This window comes from Oreochromis aureus, linkage group 23 (assembly GCF_013358895.1).
Source record: "Oreochromis aureus strain Israel breed Guangdong linkage group 23, ZZ_aureus, whole genome shotgun sequence".
NCBI lineage: Eukaryota > Metazoa > Chordata > Actinopteri > Cichliformes > Cichlidae > Oreochromis > Oreochromis aureus.
Window position 1 is genome coordinate 6,611,515 of NC_052963.1, and position 17,490 is coordinate 6,629,004.

The 17,490-nt window shown below is 36.7% G+C and overlaps 1 long non-coding RNA gene across 1 annotated transcript; it reads right to left on the reverse strand.

Moving 5' to 3' along the window:
• Positions 1 to 3,625: 3,625 nt before the first annotated feature.
• LOC120436092 lies at positions 3,626 to 6,350 on the reverse strand. The gene is made up of 3 exons (XR_005610129.1): positions 6,113 to 6,350; positions 4,905 to 4,931; positions 3,626 to 3,651 (listed from the first exon to the last, which is right to left on the reverse strand). It is a non-coding gene; the product is annotated as an uncharacterized LOC120436092 (long non-coding RNA).
• Between the last annotated feature and the right edge of the window lie 11,140 nt (positions 6,351 to 17,490).

Sequence of the window (17,490 nt, forward strand, 5' to 3'; positions counted from 1 at the left end):
ACTGTAAACTTTCAGCTGGTCGATGCATCTGACGATATTTTCTTTTTATGTTCATTGCACATCTGATATTATGCATCTGTCTAAAAGAAAAACCGTTCCAATATTTTACTCTCATTCGTTCTCTCATATTGTCCTTGTGTTTCTGCTGAAATTGTCTCTCTTCTCCATAACGTTTAGTGATGTAAGATCGCTTTTTCTGTTTAAATTCTTCACTTTCTTTATATAGATTATATACATATGACCTCATGTAAGCTTTATGTTTCTCTCTGAATCCAGCACAAGTTCTGTAATTTCTTCTTAGACGTTCCTTCTGCTGTTCTTTGAACATAGGAGATTGTCTATAAGATTCTTTATATGTTTTTTTCTCATACGTTCCTTCTGCTTTTCTCGGAAAATGGGAGATTCTCTATATGTTCTTGTTACGCTCCTTCTGCTTTTCTCGGAAAATGGGAGATTCTCTATATGTTCTTGTTATACGTTCCTTCTGCTTTTCTCGGAAAATGGGAGATTCTCTATATGTTCTTGTTATACGCTCCTTCTGCTTTTCTCGGAAAATGGGAGATTCTCTATATGTTCTTGTTATACGCTCCTTCTGCTTTTCTCGGAAAATGGGAGATTCTCTATATGTTCTTGTTATCGCTCCTTCTGCTTTTCTCGGAAAATGGGAGATTCTCTATATGTTCTTGTTATACGCTCCTTCTGCTTTTCTCGGAAAATGGGAGATTCTCTATATGTTCTTGTTATCGTTCCTTCTGCTTTTCTCGGAAAATGGGAGATTCTCTATATGTTCTTGTTATAAGCTCCTTCTGCTTTTCTCGGAATAACGAATCTTCTTTATACATCCTTATGACACGTTCTCTTTTCTCTCTCTAATTTTAGCACTATCTCTATAGATTTTTCTAAAATGTTCTCTCTGTTTCTCTCTATATGTAGCATTGAGTTTATACAGATTATTTTTGTACACACTCTTTTTCTTACTGTGATCAGAATCATGAGACTTTCTACTAGAATCTTTTTTCTTTGCCTTAAAGCTTTCATCAAAAGTGTACATCTGTCTTTCTTTCTTTTTCTGATTTTCCTTTCTCTGTGGTAGTTTTTCTTGGACCAATAATCGTCTCCTAATCTTTCTCCTTTGCTGTTTATTAAGCTTCAACAGTTTATGTGAGAGTTCCTCTGTTGTCTCAGTCAAACAGGAGGCAGTGTTTAAATCATTCTGAGGAACAGATTCTTTTGTTACCTGAGTGTCTCTTACAGAAGATGCAGAGGTTTCTATTTCTAAATAATCAGAAGGACGATTGTTCAGCTCAGCAGCTGGCTCATTTGAATAATCCACTCTGGATGACATCACTTCAGTGGCTAAAGTGTCGGTCACAGTTTTCTGTGTCTGCTCAGTGGATTTTGGGGTTTCAAATTCAGGTTCATTTAAAACTGGTGCTGGAACAGTTGTAGCTGTTTGTCTGTTTTCATCAGCATCTCTTTGGTCAGCAGGGTTTTCACTGTGAAACTCGACAGGCTGTAGCTCATAAGTGCAGGATGGCGCGATGCTAAACATTCGGTACAAGCGTTTGATCCTGTCAATCATGTCGTTAAGACGTGTGAATTTTAACATAACTGCAGTTCCACCACTTACAGCTAGCGACAATGGCATTCCTGTAGACTTACGTGGGTGAGGGTCAAAGTATGCGTATTCACCTGAAGTCAGCCTGCAAACTGCAATGACGGTTCCTCCCATGACTAGCAAAGCATAGCGAACCGCTGAAGCCAAACACTGTAGTCCCTGTTCAAGGCTCGGAAAATGATCTGTACCACCATCAAATGTGCCATAATGAGCAAACTGAGACATGTCCACTTGATACTCGTGTCTGCGGCTGGTGACCACTGTGGGAAGCTCATCACAGGCGAGAAACACGCTGTTCACAAACCTCTTTCTGGCATCTGAATACACGGCATGGCCTTTGTCCAACACACGGTTTAGATCTGCTCTGGTAATGAATTCATCCTCGTGTAAGAATGACAGGAAAACCAAACTGTTCGCCATGCATTGCTGATTCCTGTACTTTCCATACTTAGCAGCGGCCTGGCTTCGGGACGCACAGATGCTACTCACTCGTGGACGACTTTCATTGTTTGTAACCTGTACATGAGACGGTCCTGGAGCTTCTCCATCATGCTGCGTTTGCACAGTTACCTGGGGTTCAGTCTGGATTACCTGCTGTACTTTAGCATCTGGCACACATGCTGAGGGAACACCTCTCTTTACCACATCTGCATAAGACACTGCGGCTGTCTGAACGCTGCTCTGCACTTCTGGACTGGGAATAGTTGTAACAGACACCTTTACCTCCTCACCGCTCTGAGAAACATTTACCTGTTCTTTCTGCTTTTGCCATCTAAGCTTCTGGGACTGTGACCTTTGACTTTTTCTTGGCATTTTGTGCAAGTACAAACTGGACCTTATATGTATTTATACACAAATGTAAACAAAACTCAACCTGTAAACACTGAAAAACTGATTCCTCAACTTTCTCTTAAATCAGAGCTTTATCAGAATTGATGTAAAAGGCTCACTTAAATACAAACTCAATATTTAGTTTAACTTATTTAAAGTTCTTTGAAAACACTTTGGTCTGTTTTATTGTACCTTTTTCAAAAACTGTATATTATTACTTCTATTTTTTTAACCAGACTGGATAACAAATTGGTCTATACTTCTGTAAAGTAATATGCAGAATAAATCTCAACAATCAACAGGCTATAATTAAACTCTTAGCTTTTAAGTAGACTGTGTAAATCTTTCAGATATTTAAAATTTAAAGCAAATATAAGGAGCTGTGATGGTGTGGTGATCAGATGACAGGCTATGGGGATTCTTCAGCTGGACGTTCTGCAGCAGTCAGGAAACAGGAAGTCTGGGTTCTCAGGGCAGCCTCTAGATGACAACTGTAACTGAATACTTACACTGAGTGACAAAAAAGGGTTTGTCCTTAAATAATAATAGTATAAACTTGTAGTCAAATGTTATAGCCAATGAAACAGACTTGAAAAATATATTTGGATCCAATTTATTATTTATGTGAATATAAGTCTGAATGTATGTATTACAAAATAACCAGATTATCTTATTACAAATAAACCTTGAAAAAGGTGTGTATTTTATATAATTTATCAAAGTAACTGCACACGTAAGCCAAGCTATCAGTGTTTATTCCAAAGTGTAATGTAAAATTAAAATGACAAATGTAGGGCTCTGTAAGTAGTTTCTACAGTGAGTTCTACTGTACTGTAATTCTATTACTGTATATTCAACTTTTTACTTGTAATTTCCAGCAAAATGACTGGATGTGAGAGAGTTTAACGACAGGAAAGATGGAGCAGTGAGAGCGGAGATCTCTCAGAATTCTGAAAACAGATTGACGAAGTTCTGGTAACTTCAATTCCAAAAACTTAGATTCTGGTAAAACTTGATTTCAAGTCACAGGATTGCGTTTCAACTCAGGTTCAAGCTTGTCAACTTAGATAGAGCTCATGGCGGAGAAATGATAGAAGATAGAATGGCTTGTCAAAAAGATGGAGCAGAGGAGAGTGGAGAGTGATAGGACAGACTGAATTGCTTGTTAATGATAGAGGAGAGGGTTTTCTGCAGCAGGTCACCTGTAAGACAGAAAGAAAGTGGAATTAGACACACTTCCAATAAACCTGGCTTTACTGTATTTTTCAGACTATAAGGCACATTTAAAAGCCTTTAATTTTCTCAAAAATAGACAGTGCACCTTATGTATGGTTGTGTTTACTGATTTCAAACCAATTCTATGTGGTACACGGCACTCACGGCATCTGTCAAATGTTTTAATATGACTTTGGTAAGCTACAAAGCAGCACCACTTGATGTATTGTCGGAGCATGGCTACCATAGTCAGCACCCTCGTAGAGTAATTCGTACTGTGCTTCAACATAATATGGTGTGTGTGTATAAGGGCCTGGCACCTGTTGAGAGCCATGCTTATGAAGCAGATTTCAAACTGATCAATCCACATTCATCAATACACAAATCCTGAAAAAGTGAGTGAATTGTTCTGTATTTTATGTCTTACAACTGAACAATTTTGAGAGTTATTGTAAATGAGTTGAATAAAGTTTGACTTATCTGTTTTGTTTGACTTAATGTGCCTTAGAATTTAGTGCACCTTACAGTCCGAAAAATACAGAACATATATATCATTACACACTGAAGAGTTGTACAGTACATTATTAGATTCAACTGAATGAAAATGTTTAACATATGGTGGTGGAACATTTCTAAGGATATTTTTGCATTCTATTAACACAATAAAAACAAACAGAGTCTGTAAACCAAGATGTGGTGCTACAGTAACTTACTGTAAACATTATATGGTCAAGCTAAACCCACACAATGAAGTCAGAGCAGACAGTTTCAGACCACCTGGTTTAAACACTTCACATGCACTCAACTCACATGTTCCTAAATGCCCAAAGGTCTCAAATTCCCGATTCTGTGTGTACTTACCTGGTACAACACTATATCATAATGTCTGGGGAGCCGTTAACATAAAAAGTAAAAATAATTTACTCAGTATGACTTTTGGCAAAATGAAAAATTTGGAGACAGATGACTCCTATACAGCAGTTTCTACATATTTCAGTCAAATATGGGGCATGTTTAATACACACCCGCTAAATCTACAATAAACTTAGCATGGCCGATATTAGGGCCTAATAAAAATGTAGTATGATGATAAGAGAGATTTGTAAGTCTGGAAATGTTTTCATAGACTTTTCTATTATTTGATAATTGCCAAGAGCTGTGCTGACTCACAGCACTAAACTGAATCTCCTATAATGAGAAACATTTCCTAGCACTGCACATCAGACAAACCTTTACTTACCAGACTTGAGACGATCAGATCAGCAGTCTAGAGAAAGGAAACAATTCATCAGATCACTGTTTGATGATTCAGACTGTTGAGCCTCTTCACACACAATCCAATTCACTATGACATAAATTAACTAGTAAAATCCTCAATTACTTTAAGGCTTTATGAGCTTACTGTAGTGTAAAGAGGAGATAAATGAACTGCAGCGTCTCACATGGCATGTGTAATAAAAGCATTCATTACTACAGAAATGCAAAGAACAGCCATCAATTGGCACAAGTGCAGGATATACCAAATATTTCCTACACAGAAGCCTTGTGGCTCCAACATTTTCTACAACAGGTCAGTGCTAATAAAGTGTGAAAAACCAAAACTTTTAAAAATGTTAGATACAAAGTAATTATATAAATCAGAAGCAACAGAAAACCTCATCATGTCTGACATGAATATATAAATCTTAAAATACATTTAAATATTAACATGTTACAATAGCAGAGGTGCACCATGTTTTGTAATTAAAATTAAATGTCTTAAAATATTACACTAAAAAGTCATTTCATTGTACCCGTTGCTAGGAATATTTATGAATTTTGCAGTGTACCTTTTGGCAACTTTTCTATCTAATTTTAAAACACATTATATTCACTAAATAAGTAATAAACTAATTAGACACACTGGCTGTAATTTACCTAACAATGTCCACTCACACCTCTGGTTCTCTTCGTTTTTATTACTGTTAAAGCTATTACTTATACCGAGTCAGGCAAAATACTTCTACAATGTTCTGACTTTAATGTAATACATCAGAATTTGACAGACAATATAAATCAATACCTGTGCAGCTCTTAAGTGTTTGAGCAACCACTTATACTGACTCCCCTAAAACACTTTCATTGTTTTGTCTGCTACTAAATCCCACAAACATAAGGAGAAAATGAACAACTGTATAAAGACATCTGACATTTAGTTATGTTTAGATTTGATAAGCCATAAGAAATTTAAATCATACATAAATGGGCTATTAAACTTCAGGGACATTTTCAGGGAGAGTCAGAGGGTCCTGTGTGGGGGCTTTGCTGCTACAGGTCACAAATCCTGTGTGTTTGCCAATCAGTAAATGGAAACATATCACAAAAGGTCAAACTACTGTATGTAAGTCGTCAAATGTGCTACGCAATGCCAGGTTCATACTGCTTCAGTTACAATCACTGTTTACTTACCAGCAAAGGCAAAACCAAAGATCTCGTTCACTCTGTGTAACAAAAGACAAAGCACAAAAATACAGAATGAGACAACTCAGATCAGCATCACAATCAATACTACATCAATCTGTGTAGTCCAAAAGATTCAGTACACTTCTTTGTTTACCACAGCAACAAACAACTCACCTCTTTTTTTCTACACCTTATTAAAGATTACTGTCTTCATTAAGGTAAAATGTGGTTTCATCCATTTGTAATAAGCCACACAAGTTTCTCAGTTATGTGATAGCTCTATTAGTTTGGTGCTATTAGATAACACAGATTTAATAAGCAATGATTTGCTACACCTAGCACTGCACACTTTATCAAATTGATAAAGTTTAATTTAAAAGCATGAACAATCATAAATGAAAGCTTGGATGATATATTTGTAGGCTTCAACATTTCAGTTGGTCTGCATTCAAATTCTGCTTCCTAAAAATATTATCACCTGCACACAGTATCATTTAGTATCATTTAATATGCTGTTGTTTTAAATATGTACATATCATATTAATAATATTAATGGCGCACTGCAGCATTTTATTTATTTGAAGGTGGCCTTTTTATATTTTATTAACTTCTCACTTTGTGAAAAATTAAACAGAGCTGCAGGTGTAGGTTTTACTTAAAAACAAACCAGTCTGCACAAACTAGTGTTTGTTAAACAGTTCTTAAAATTTAACTAAAAAACTAAAATTGATTAATTAAAAAAAAACTTCTTCTTGTTAAGAAATGTTATTATTCTTATATTATGTGTTTTATCCTCACTCTCTCTCCCTTCTGTTAATTAACCCACAACACAGACACACCGGCACAGGCACGTTACTCTTTTTCTCCCGGCCTTCTGTCAGAGGCGGTAAAATGGCTCCTTTGAAGTTACCGACCCTGCTGCTTCAGCAGCTTATCAGTGGTTCTAAGATGGCAGCTTATTACCTTATAACCTATAGAATGAGGCCGTTTTAACTGACTGATTTGTGAAGAGGAGAACTAACTTCAGCTTCCCTAAGAGACTCAGAAACACTAACACACCAAATGAACCAAATACAACACAATAACTGTATTAAACAATCAAATGAACCAAATACATTTTGCACTGGGCCTATAGGAGCTAGGCTAGGCGTTAGCACTTTGTTGTTAGGGCTAGCTTACCAAACACTCCTTTTAAATACTAAAATTACAACGTTTCACTAACAAAGCAGCCATTGTGTTACTTTAATATGACTTATACTTAGACTGGCTTTATAAGTCACTAACAACAACTCGGTAAATCACTCAAACAGCTTATAGACATTTTATTTGAGAAAAGAGAGACAGAGAAGCAGCGCTTACCGGCAGGGATCAAGCAGAGAGTGGGAGGAGATTCAGGAGTCAGCCAGAGACGTAAAATAAGAGGCATTCACGGGTAGTGGGAAACTCCGCCATGCCAATTTTGTGTAATGGCATTGGCATTGAAAATGCCAATTTTGTGTAATTTACAAAAATATATGTAAATTTAAATAGTATTAAACTAGATATTTTTGGAACAGAAAACAACTAGCAGAGATTTAATTCTATAAGTTGAATAAATATTTCAAACATGATTATTTTAATTTGAAATTATGGTTAAAAGTCATGAATAAATATAAGGTCATTATGTTAAAATGTACTGTTTTATGATATATTTATTTAACTGGCTGGAGTAATAAGAACAGTCTTCTCCTGAACAACAAAACCAAGGGGCTGGTGTTGGTGTTCACCTAAGCATCCTCACAGGACAGTAGGAGCTGCAGAGGCTCGCCTCGCTGCACTGCAGGAATCAGAGGTTCAGGAGGTACTTTAACCCCACTGCCATGAGGGTTTTCAACAGTGACTCCTGACATGTTCATTGCACATTTATTTATTTTATTCTAATACATATTGGTTATAATCATATGGATTCTAACCTAAATAGACTTGCACCCACTTGTTCACCCCTGCTGCAGTGAGGTAAAGGTGTGGCTTTCTCCAACAAGACTCTTCAGTGAAGGTTTTAAAGACAACCATCTAAACCAGGGGTCAGCAACATTTAAGACCCAAAGAGCCATTTGGACCCGATTTGCACGAAAAAAAAACACTGGGAGCCACAAATACTTTTTGACATCTGAAATGAAGATAACACTTCACACATTGTTTTTACCTTTATACTCTGTATAAACAACTATACTGTTTTGCTTATGAAATCCATGAAATGCTACAAAGTAAATGAAATTTTATTTATGTAATGGACACATTTTGAACTCTTAAAAATAACAAAAAGTAAAAACATCCAGTTGAAGGTCTCTCTTAAATGAATTGAAAAGCTGAACTTGAATTGTCCATGTATCAAACAAAAACTGATCCTTATATCACCTTTGGGCTTTCAGCGCATAAAGGGCCTTCACCTGAATTTGGAAAAAGCACTATGCTCCTAAAAATGAATAATAAATATTTGCAAAATATCTACATAAATATTTATTTTACCTGGTTAACATGCATGGCGGGTTGAGGCCTGCTAAAATTTATGTTAGTTACAGAAATATTGTAACTCAGCAGAAACATAGTAACTTGGAAGAAGTAGTACAACATTGCAGAAGTGTTGTAATACAGCAGAAATGTTAATATGTAGCGCAAACCTAAAAACCAGGAAGAAATGGTGTAAGAGTATAACTTAATATACAGTAGTATAATAGTAACACATAGTAGAAATGCAACATAGGAGCTGAAATAGTATAATTTAGCAGAAAAGTAATAATTTAGCATAAAAGTAATAATTTAGCGGAAATATTGGAAATGCAAAACAGCCAGCTTCAAAAAGCTGAAGTTTCCTCAAAAAATTAGTTGTTGTTCAACTGTGAAAACTTGTCAGAAACATTAGAAATGTTACAGAGGAACTGCCAGCAGATACACAAAGCTAAGGCAAAAATTAGATGCCTAGCAATGTTTACAAATAGGGACAAACACACACAGTGATAAATAACCCATATTCAGAAAACAATGTGCAAAAACATGGATGCAAGCATAAACACAGACATACATACAAACATACACACACAAGGGCACACAGGGACAAACAAACGTGTCCTGTGTGTTTCTATGCCAGTCAATCAGTCTGAATCTGGTCAAGTTGAATACACTAATGGATGCTGGTCACCAACGAATAAAAATTGAGTCACACAAGCACAGACAAAGACACACACACACACACACACACTTCTGTAAAGTTATTAGAAGTTAAAAAACTTCAAACACTGACATTGGCTTTTTCCGGGTTTTTTTTTTTTTTCAGCTTTATATTTTCAGCTGTATCTATGAGAGTCAAAGAGCCTGGATCTGCTCAATTTGAATCCACCAATCAGAGCTGTCACTTCTGTCTGCTTCATCAGGCTATGTAGTTGTCCCTGTCAGTGCAGCTGCATCCCTTGCTCACACCGACAGAGACATGGGCTTTCTGTAATGTATTTCAGACATGGAGCAGTAGCATCACATCTTAGCAAAAAAATTGTGACTTAAGAGAAACATAATAATTTAGCAGAAATACTATGATTTGGAAGAAATCATAGTATTTGGCAGAAATACTACATTTAGCACAAATCCTATAAAATAGCAGAAATTCTATGTTTTAGCAGAAATACTGTATTTATCACCAATACCAAAAAGTAGCAGAAATACTATGATTTGGTAGAAATCCTATAATTCAGCAGAAATACTATTATTAAGCAGAAATACTATAATTAGCATAAATCTTATAAAATAGCAGAAATAGTATGATTTAACAGAATAGTAATAACTTAAATAGAAAAATTGAAAAAGCAAAATGGACAGCTGAAAAAATGCTGATGGTAAGGGTTGCTCAAATGTGCTTGTTGAAAGGTAAAAATTGACAAAAAAAAAAAAAGAAAGAAATAACAGCCAGCAGATACACACAATTACAATTATGGACACAAATGGAAACACAAATGCACAGAGAGAGACACACACAGGATGTAATCGAGTCAACCAGTCTAAATATAATCAGTTTGAATCCTACAATGACATGCTGCCATAAAAAGGTCTCTCACACACACACACACACACACACACACACACACACACACACACACACACACACACACACACACACACACACACACACAGCAGCAGCAGCAGCAAGTGAACAAACAGTGGCTGTGCATACTGTGTTTCCTGTGTCCCTAGGTCAGTCAAGCAGCCTGGAGCTGCTGAATTTGAATCCACCAATCAGAGGCTGTGTACTTTTTCCCGCCAAAACTGGTGCACCAAGTGCAGGCTTTTACACACATGCAGCACAGAGACAGGATTTTTGCAGTCTATTTCTCATAGTGAGAATTCCCCTCAAACAAACAGCCATAAATTTCTAACCGTAGGGGCTAAAACAGTCATTCTTAGACCATTTTATTCAGAAGACATAGGGGAATCTTGAAATGCTGACCATTTAAAATAAAAATATGAAATATTAGAGATATATGACATAGATGATTGGTGGGCTTAGAAGCCACGAAGGTACCAATATGCAAATTTAAATGTGCCAGGACTCAGATATGATTGGCTGGCTGGGAAGCCATGAAGGTCCCAATATGTAAATTTGAATGTGCCAGGACTCAGATATGATTGGCTGGCTGGGAAGCCATGAAGGTCCCAATATGCAAATTTGAATGTGCCAGGACTCAGATATGATTGGCTGGCTGGGAAGCCGTCCAGGTCCTGATATGTAAATTTGAATATTAGGACTGACTCCCTGGGGACCTGGCAGAAATATATAGAAATACAATGATTACCCAGAAATACTGCATTTACTAGAAATACTATGTTTTAGCACAAATACTATAAAATGGCACAAATACTATAATTAAGCAGAAATATTATATTAAGTACAAATCCTATAAAATAGCAGAAATAGTATGATTTAGCACAAATGCTGTATTTAGCACAAATCTTATAAAATAGCAGAAATAGTATGATTTAGCAGAAATGCTGTATTTAGCACAAATACTGAAAAGCAGCACAAATGCTATGAATTAGCACAATAGTAATAACTTAAATAGAAAAATTGGAAAAGCAAAATGAACAGCTGAAAAATGCTGAACATTCTAAGGGTCACTCAAATGTAATTGTTAAATGAAAAAGAATCAGCAAAAAAAAAGTATAACAGTCTCACAATCACAAATATGGACACATATGGAAACACACAAGCACAGAGAGACACACAGGATCAAATTCAGGCAACCAGTCTAAATATATTGAATTTAAATCATACAATAAGATGCTCCCATAAAAACTCTCTCTCTCTCTCTCTCTCTCTCTCTCTCTCTCACACACACACACACACACACACACACACACACACACACACACAGGAGAGAAAATCAAGTTTCTAGGTCAGTCAAGCAGCCTGGGAGCTGCTAAATTTGAATCCACCAATCAGAGAGGCTGTGTACTTTTTCCCGCCAAAACAGGTGCAGCCGTTTTACACACACAGAGCACAGAGACAGGATTTCTGCAGTGAATTTCTCATAGTGAGGATTCCTCTCAAACAAATGGCCATAATTTCCTAACCGTAGGGGCTAGAACAGTCATTCTTACACCGTTTTGTTCAGAAGAGATGGGGAATCTTAAAGTGTTGACAATTTATCATTAAAATATGAATTATTGACGATATTTGACTTCTAATGCACCATAACTGAGTAGAGGCAAGCAAAATCTGCCTTGACTTGCCCTCAAACAACGCTTTCTAACTCTAAATCTATTTGGAGTATCGATATCATTCTTTCACCGTAAGAGACAGCAGGCTTTGGTGAACAGTCATGGAAATTTTCAGGTCTCTGTGGAAATCTATCAAAAAGATATGACGAGAGAAAAAAGTGTCTCATTTCCAGAGTTTGAAATCTGAAGAAATCTGAGCGAGGGACGAATTTCCTACCCTCAAACAAACCCAATTCATGGCCAAATGGTAATAGATGAGAAAACAATTCTTGAATTGTGAGCATCAGGAGTATCTGAAGATATATTGGCACAAGCCTCATGTCTTAACTTCGCTTCGTTGGGGAGATATGACGATTCAAAATGCCTCTCATTACAGAAATCAAGCGGTGATTTTAAACGAACTCTCCATTGACTTTCTATGGGGATTTTGAGACTTTGTGTTGGTCTGAGGAGATTTGCCAAAATTCTATAAATCCCACAACAATGATAGTGACATTTTCTGAAAGCCAGCAAAAATACCTACGTTTTGATGTATAATTTGTGTGGGTTGAGTGGAAATTGAGCGAGTAGCAAGAAGTTGTTCGGACATGAAGAGAAAATTGCCAAAGGTACAGTGGCTCACTTAGAACCAACTGCATAGCAACCATAACAACGCATGTATTTTGTGAAAAATCACAAAATGAAACTGAAAACTTAAACAGGGATAAGATGAAAATGGTAACAGATATGAAAAAGCTGAATCATTCATAAATAGCCCAATAATTTGAGAACATTTTAAAGTTTGAATGGTTGTTCTAGGTCAAAGTAGGACAAAGTAGTTAAGTTTCAAAACAAGCAAGTTTTAGCAGAATTGTGGAAGTTTTCCATTCATTTCAATGGGACAAAAAAAAGCATAAAAAGCTTAATATTTTTAAAAAGTATAATAGCAAAAATACCAAAAGTCATAGCGATCATTAGCAGAAATAGCAGAATAGTTTAAAATTTGAACGGTGAAAATCGGCTGAAAATTGTGGAAGTAGATAAGTGCCAAAAAAAGTACAAAAAAGTGGCAACTAGAATAATAATAATAATAATAATAATAATAAAGTATAAAGAATAAAGAGAAACAGGAACTCAATAGTGTGGATGCCTAAAGCATCCACACAATAATAATAAAGTATAAAGAATAAAGAGAAACAGGAACTCAATAGTGTGGATGCCTCCAGCATCCACACAATTATTTAGGGTTAGGGTTGTTTTTTAACTACATGCTAAACAAGCAAAGTTTCATTCTGAAACCATTCGGTTAAACATTAATGTTCTTAAAGACTTTAAACAGAGAATAGTTTTCATTATAAGCTGCTCATTGCAGGTGTCTGAGGCATAATATGCTCTGATTTATAACGAAATCCATTAGCATTAATGTTTACATGGAAATTCACTTCAGGGACTTCAGGAATTATTTTTTCCACGTAGCACCAGATGGGGTGCTATGTGCCATTCTCCTGCTTTTTTTGTTTATCTACACTAGAGACAAACCCATCAAATGGGGAAAGATGTATCTCAGAATTGTACACTGTTTCACACAATGATTTTAAGCCACTTGAGGTCGGCATCAAATGTGAGTTTATCCCTATAGACTTCCTTGCTAAAATGATCGCCTTTATAGAATTAAAAGGACTTTATAGCAGAGATTGATCTGAGTAATCCAAAAAGTTTATATTTCAGTTTTGGTGAGTGAACATTTAGCACTTCATTAGCCTGTTAAGTAGCACTAATTAGCCAGTATGTACATGCACCTTGTTTAACCAAGATTGCTAGCATTAGCTGGTAACTTGGTACTTGGTACCCTTTTATCTGTATAACTTCTGGCTTCCAGGCCAATATGGTGTTAACTGAAATCCTGTCGTTGAAGACATCTTTTACACTTTCTGTGGAAAATATGCACAATTTTTGCGCCCCGAACTCTAGGTCTCACTTAATATCCAAATCTGAAGCACTGGCTGAATTTGTGCATGCATTTTTGTTCAGGGCATTTAAACTGCTTTACTTTATGTGTCTCTCTTGGCATTATCTGCTGCTTTCCAGGGAGAGAGCTCGGAAATGTCTGAAATTTACAGGGCTTCGGTCCAATTAACTGGTTTCTTTGATGAGGTTAATCATTTAAATATTCTAAACCAACTTTCATTTTCTTGCTTTATGTCTTCCCTGATTGAGCCAGCTTTGTGAGCATGGTCACAGTGGGCATTGATGCAAAATGCATGAACCCCTCCAGAAACATATGATTATATGAATACAGAATAAGCACACATACGCGATGCTACCTCATTAATGACTGTAAACCCCAGGCTTACACTTGGGGAAATAATGGAGCATTTCAGCACTACTGACACTGCTCGCAGCATTTTGGGAGTTTAATAAACAAGCAGCAGGTGCAGGCACGGAGGAGCGCTAAATTTTAAAACAAGTACTGCAAAGTCTCGAGCAAGTGCAAAGGATATGATTTATGGTAATTTTTATAACAGCACACAAACAAATGGAATTCTACAGAGAAATGAAATGATAATATCATTTACAGATTTTTAAAATCTTCATTTAAAAGACCCAGATGAGAAAATTCCTGTGCTAACAGTTTCTCAGCAGCATGGTATGTGGTTCACTTCATATTTAACAGTTTAAACAATGAACTAATGTTCTTAATTCATTTCTGGGTTTACTGAGTTTTAACCTCTTGACAACAATGAAGCAAATACACGGTTATTGTTGTATTTAGCTACATGCTAAACATGCATAGCATCATTAGCATAATTTACTATGCGTGTTTACAGAGCTTGTAAAGAAAGTGACTGGACTTATTTAAGTTCTTTAACTTAAAGAAGTCCAGTCGCTTTCTTTCCAAGCTCCTTAGACTACCATGCTGTGGATGAGTGAGAACCTACACAGGTATACTATTCTTGTTTAGCATAATTTAGCATAGTTAAAATTCCAGATAGATATGAACCTAAAACCGACCCCAAACTGCCGAATCATGTATGTTGAATGCTTCTAAATGACTTTTGTAAAGTGTTGATTTGTTTCTGATTGTACTTTGATTTATCTATTGTGGAGTGTCAAACTGAATTGTAGGATAAATAGTTTTTTGAAATCTGAATCAGAAACCTGGCAGATGTTAATCGGTTAAAAAACAACGTTACCTACGAGTCTTACACCAATGTTGATTAAACAAAATAGCTAGCTGAGGGATGGGGTTAGCCATACTAGCAAAAATTAGCATTAGTAATGTTAGCATTACGGAGAGGAGCAACCTTAGAAAGCAGGTGTTTATTAAATGAAACTGTAATTTAAGATGTGGTATGTTTAGTTGATTTTCTTTCACATTTTCAAAGTAAAATTTTGCTTTTTTATGACTCACTTATAACTGACTGCCCTGACAAGTTTGTGCTGTTGTTGCCTTTTGGGGCATTTTATTGGAATCTTACTACAGTGATCTTAGCATATGTGTGTATATATTTCCTCATAGGCTGAATCCATTGTAATAAACAAGCAGCAGGTGCAGGCACTGAGGAATGGTAAATCTTTAAATATGTACTCTAAAGTCTCAGGGAAGTGCAAAGGACATGATTTATGGTCCAGAAACATCCCACGAGGAAGATTCTGCTGGTTATCTATCATTTGGGTTGTTGTGTGGTCCAAATATGGGCACTTTTAGTTCCCGAAAGCATGGCAGTGTTTAAAAACTCGAGGCTTCGAAAAGCAAAGAGTCCAAAAAACAGCAGTCAACTCCACAATGAGTAGTTTCATTTGAAGACATGTCATTGTGTCAGAGCACAAAATGCAGGGTATAGCTGCATATGTGAGAACAGAACAGATAATCACATTTCAGGGAGTTGATGAATACGGAAATCAAAGAACTGAGATTTATAATAAATTATATACCTGCTGTGGCATGCACTATACCATGCATTACATTTATACAGTGCTGGATTGGACACTGGACACAGACTGGCATTGCCACCTGTGGTGCTAAAATAGCAGAAAGGATCTACGACTACGGTGAAGCTTACAGTCCAGTGCAACACACCAACACAAAACTATCCAAAAAAGATTTAAAACCCTGCTCCACAAAGTTTTTAACACACAGTTAGTCTAACTTATCCGCTCTCTGTGAACTCCAGTGATTTGTCTGGTCCCTTGGTGCTCGACAAAGTTAAAGTAACTCACTATGAGCTTAAGTTGGCAGCAGCAGCAGTGACAGGAAGGGTCAGAAATAATAGAATATCACTGTAGGTGCTTGCACCTGATGCTCATTTGTCGAAGTCTGTTCCAAAACGCTCTGAGCACTGTCAGCGCTGCTGAACTCTGCAATTAGGCCCTTTCCCAGTTGTGAGCCTCAGGGCTGCAGTCACTAATGAGGCAGCAGTGTGGGTATGTGTGTGCTGTTACACTGCGCACATAAGATTATGTATATGTAGCGACAGCCCCGGGTATGCAGCTGCCGCACCAACTGATGTTCTACTAGCGATTGGTGGCAATTTAAGGCGGATTCTAACTGTGCAGGTAAATCTTCTGCAGCTTGACATCTCTTATGGCTGTGTCGCTTTGTTCAGTAACACCAGCGTCACAGCTGAAACAGCTTTTTTATACAGCAAGGGGTTCATTAAAATTCAGGTGAGTAGTAATTATATGGAAGGTAACTACATTGCACACGAGAACACTCAGGCGTGTGGCGCCCTGATCATTTATGGCTTTTTACATATCTTTACATCTTATAAATCCAACACTGTGCGCTGTAAAAGGCTCAAACGAGCCTCTTCTAGCATTCAGTTTTGAATGATACTCCCAACACAGTTTCTCCTGAAGTAGCAGCTATAAATAAAAAATATGATTACACATCTCTTTCTGACCACCCTGCATGCTTTCATTGTGAAGCAATGCTTCCCCCCCACTTCAATAGCTTTTCCACCAGGTTCCTTCTGAAAAGTCTGCATACTTCAGAGGGAATCTGGCAGCACAGAGAGACTTGGAGTCTCAGTATTAACCACATAAAGAATGTTGTGGAGCAAAAAGAAAAAAAATTGGAATGCAAGTAAGAGTTATGATTCAGTTTTGTCATTTACCTCTTAAATTGTGAAAATCTTTTCATCCACCTGCTTTATAATGCACATTTTTCAGTCAGTCTGTGCATTTAAAATCTTGACTAAAATACTTAAATATGAGACAAGTAAATCAGACAAAATGTATGGCACACATGGCACAGTTGTCATGAAGAAGGGATTAATCACAGACACCAAAAACTGTTTTTCTACCATCCCTAAACATGCTTTTTAATGCTGTTTCATTGGCCTTTTTCACAGCCTAAGGGGAATGACTTGGTTTTAGCCAGCCTCAAGTGGCCAATAGAGGAACTGCAGTAACCGGCACTGCTTTGAGTTCATTTTTCAGCCCTGGATGTAACCTCTTCATTAAGGGCAGAACCTCCAAGAATTAACATGCAGTTCAACATGATTACTAACAACAAAAGCCCAATACACCGGCAACTTAATGCCAGTAATACCATTTACATGCAACTCAGCAGAACTTGACAACTGGTAACTGTGTATCAGTGTATTAATAAAAACATAATGACTTGATTTTAAGACTTGTTGGACTTTGTTTCTGTC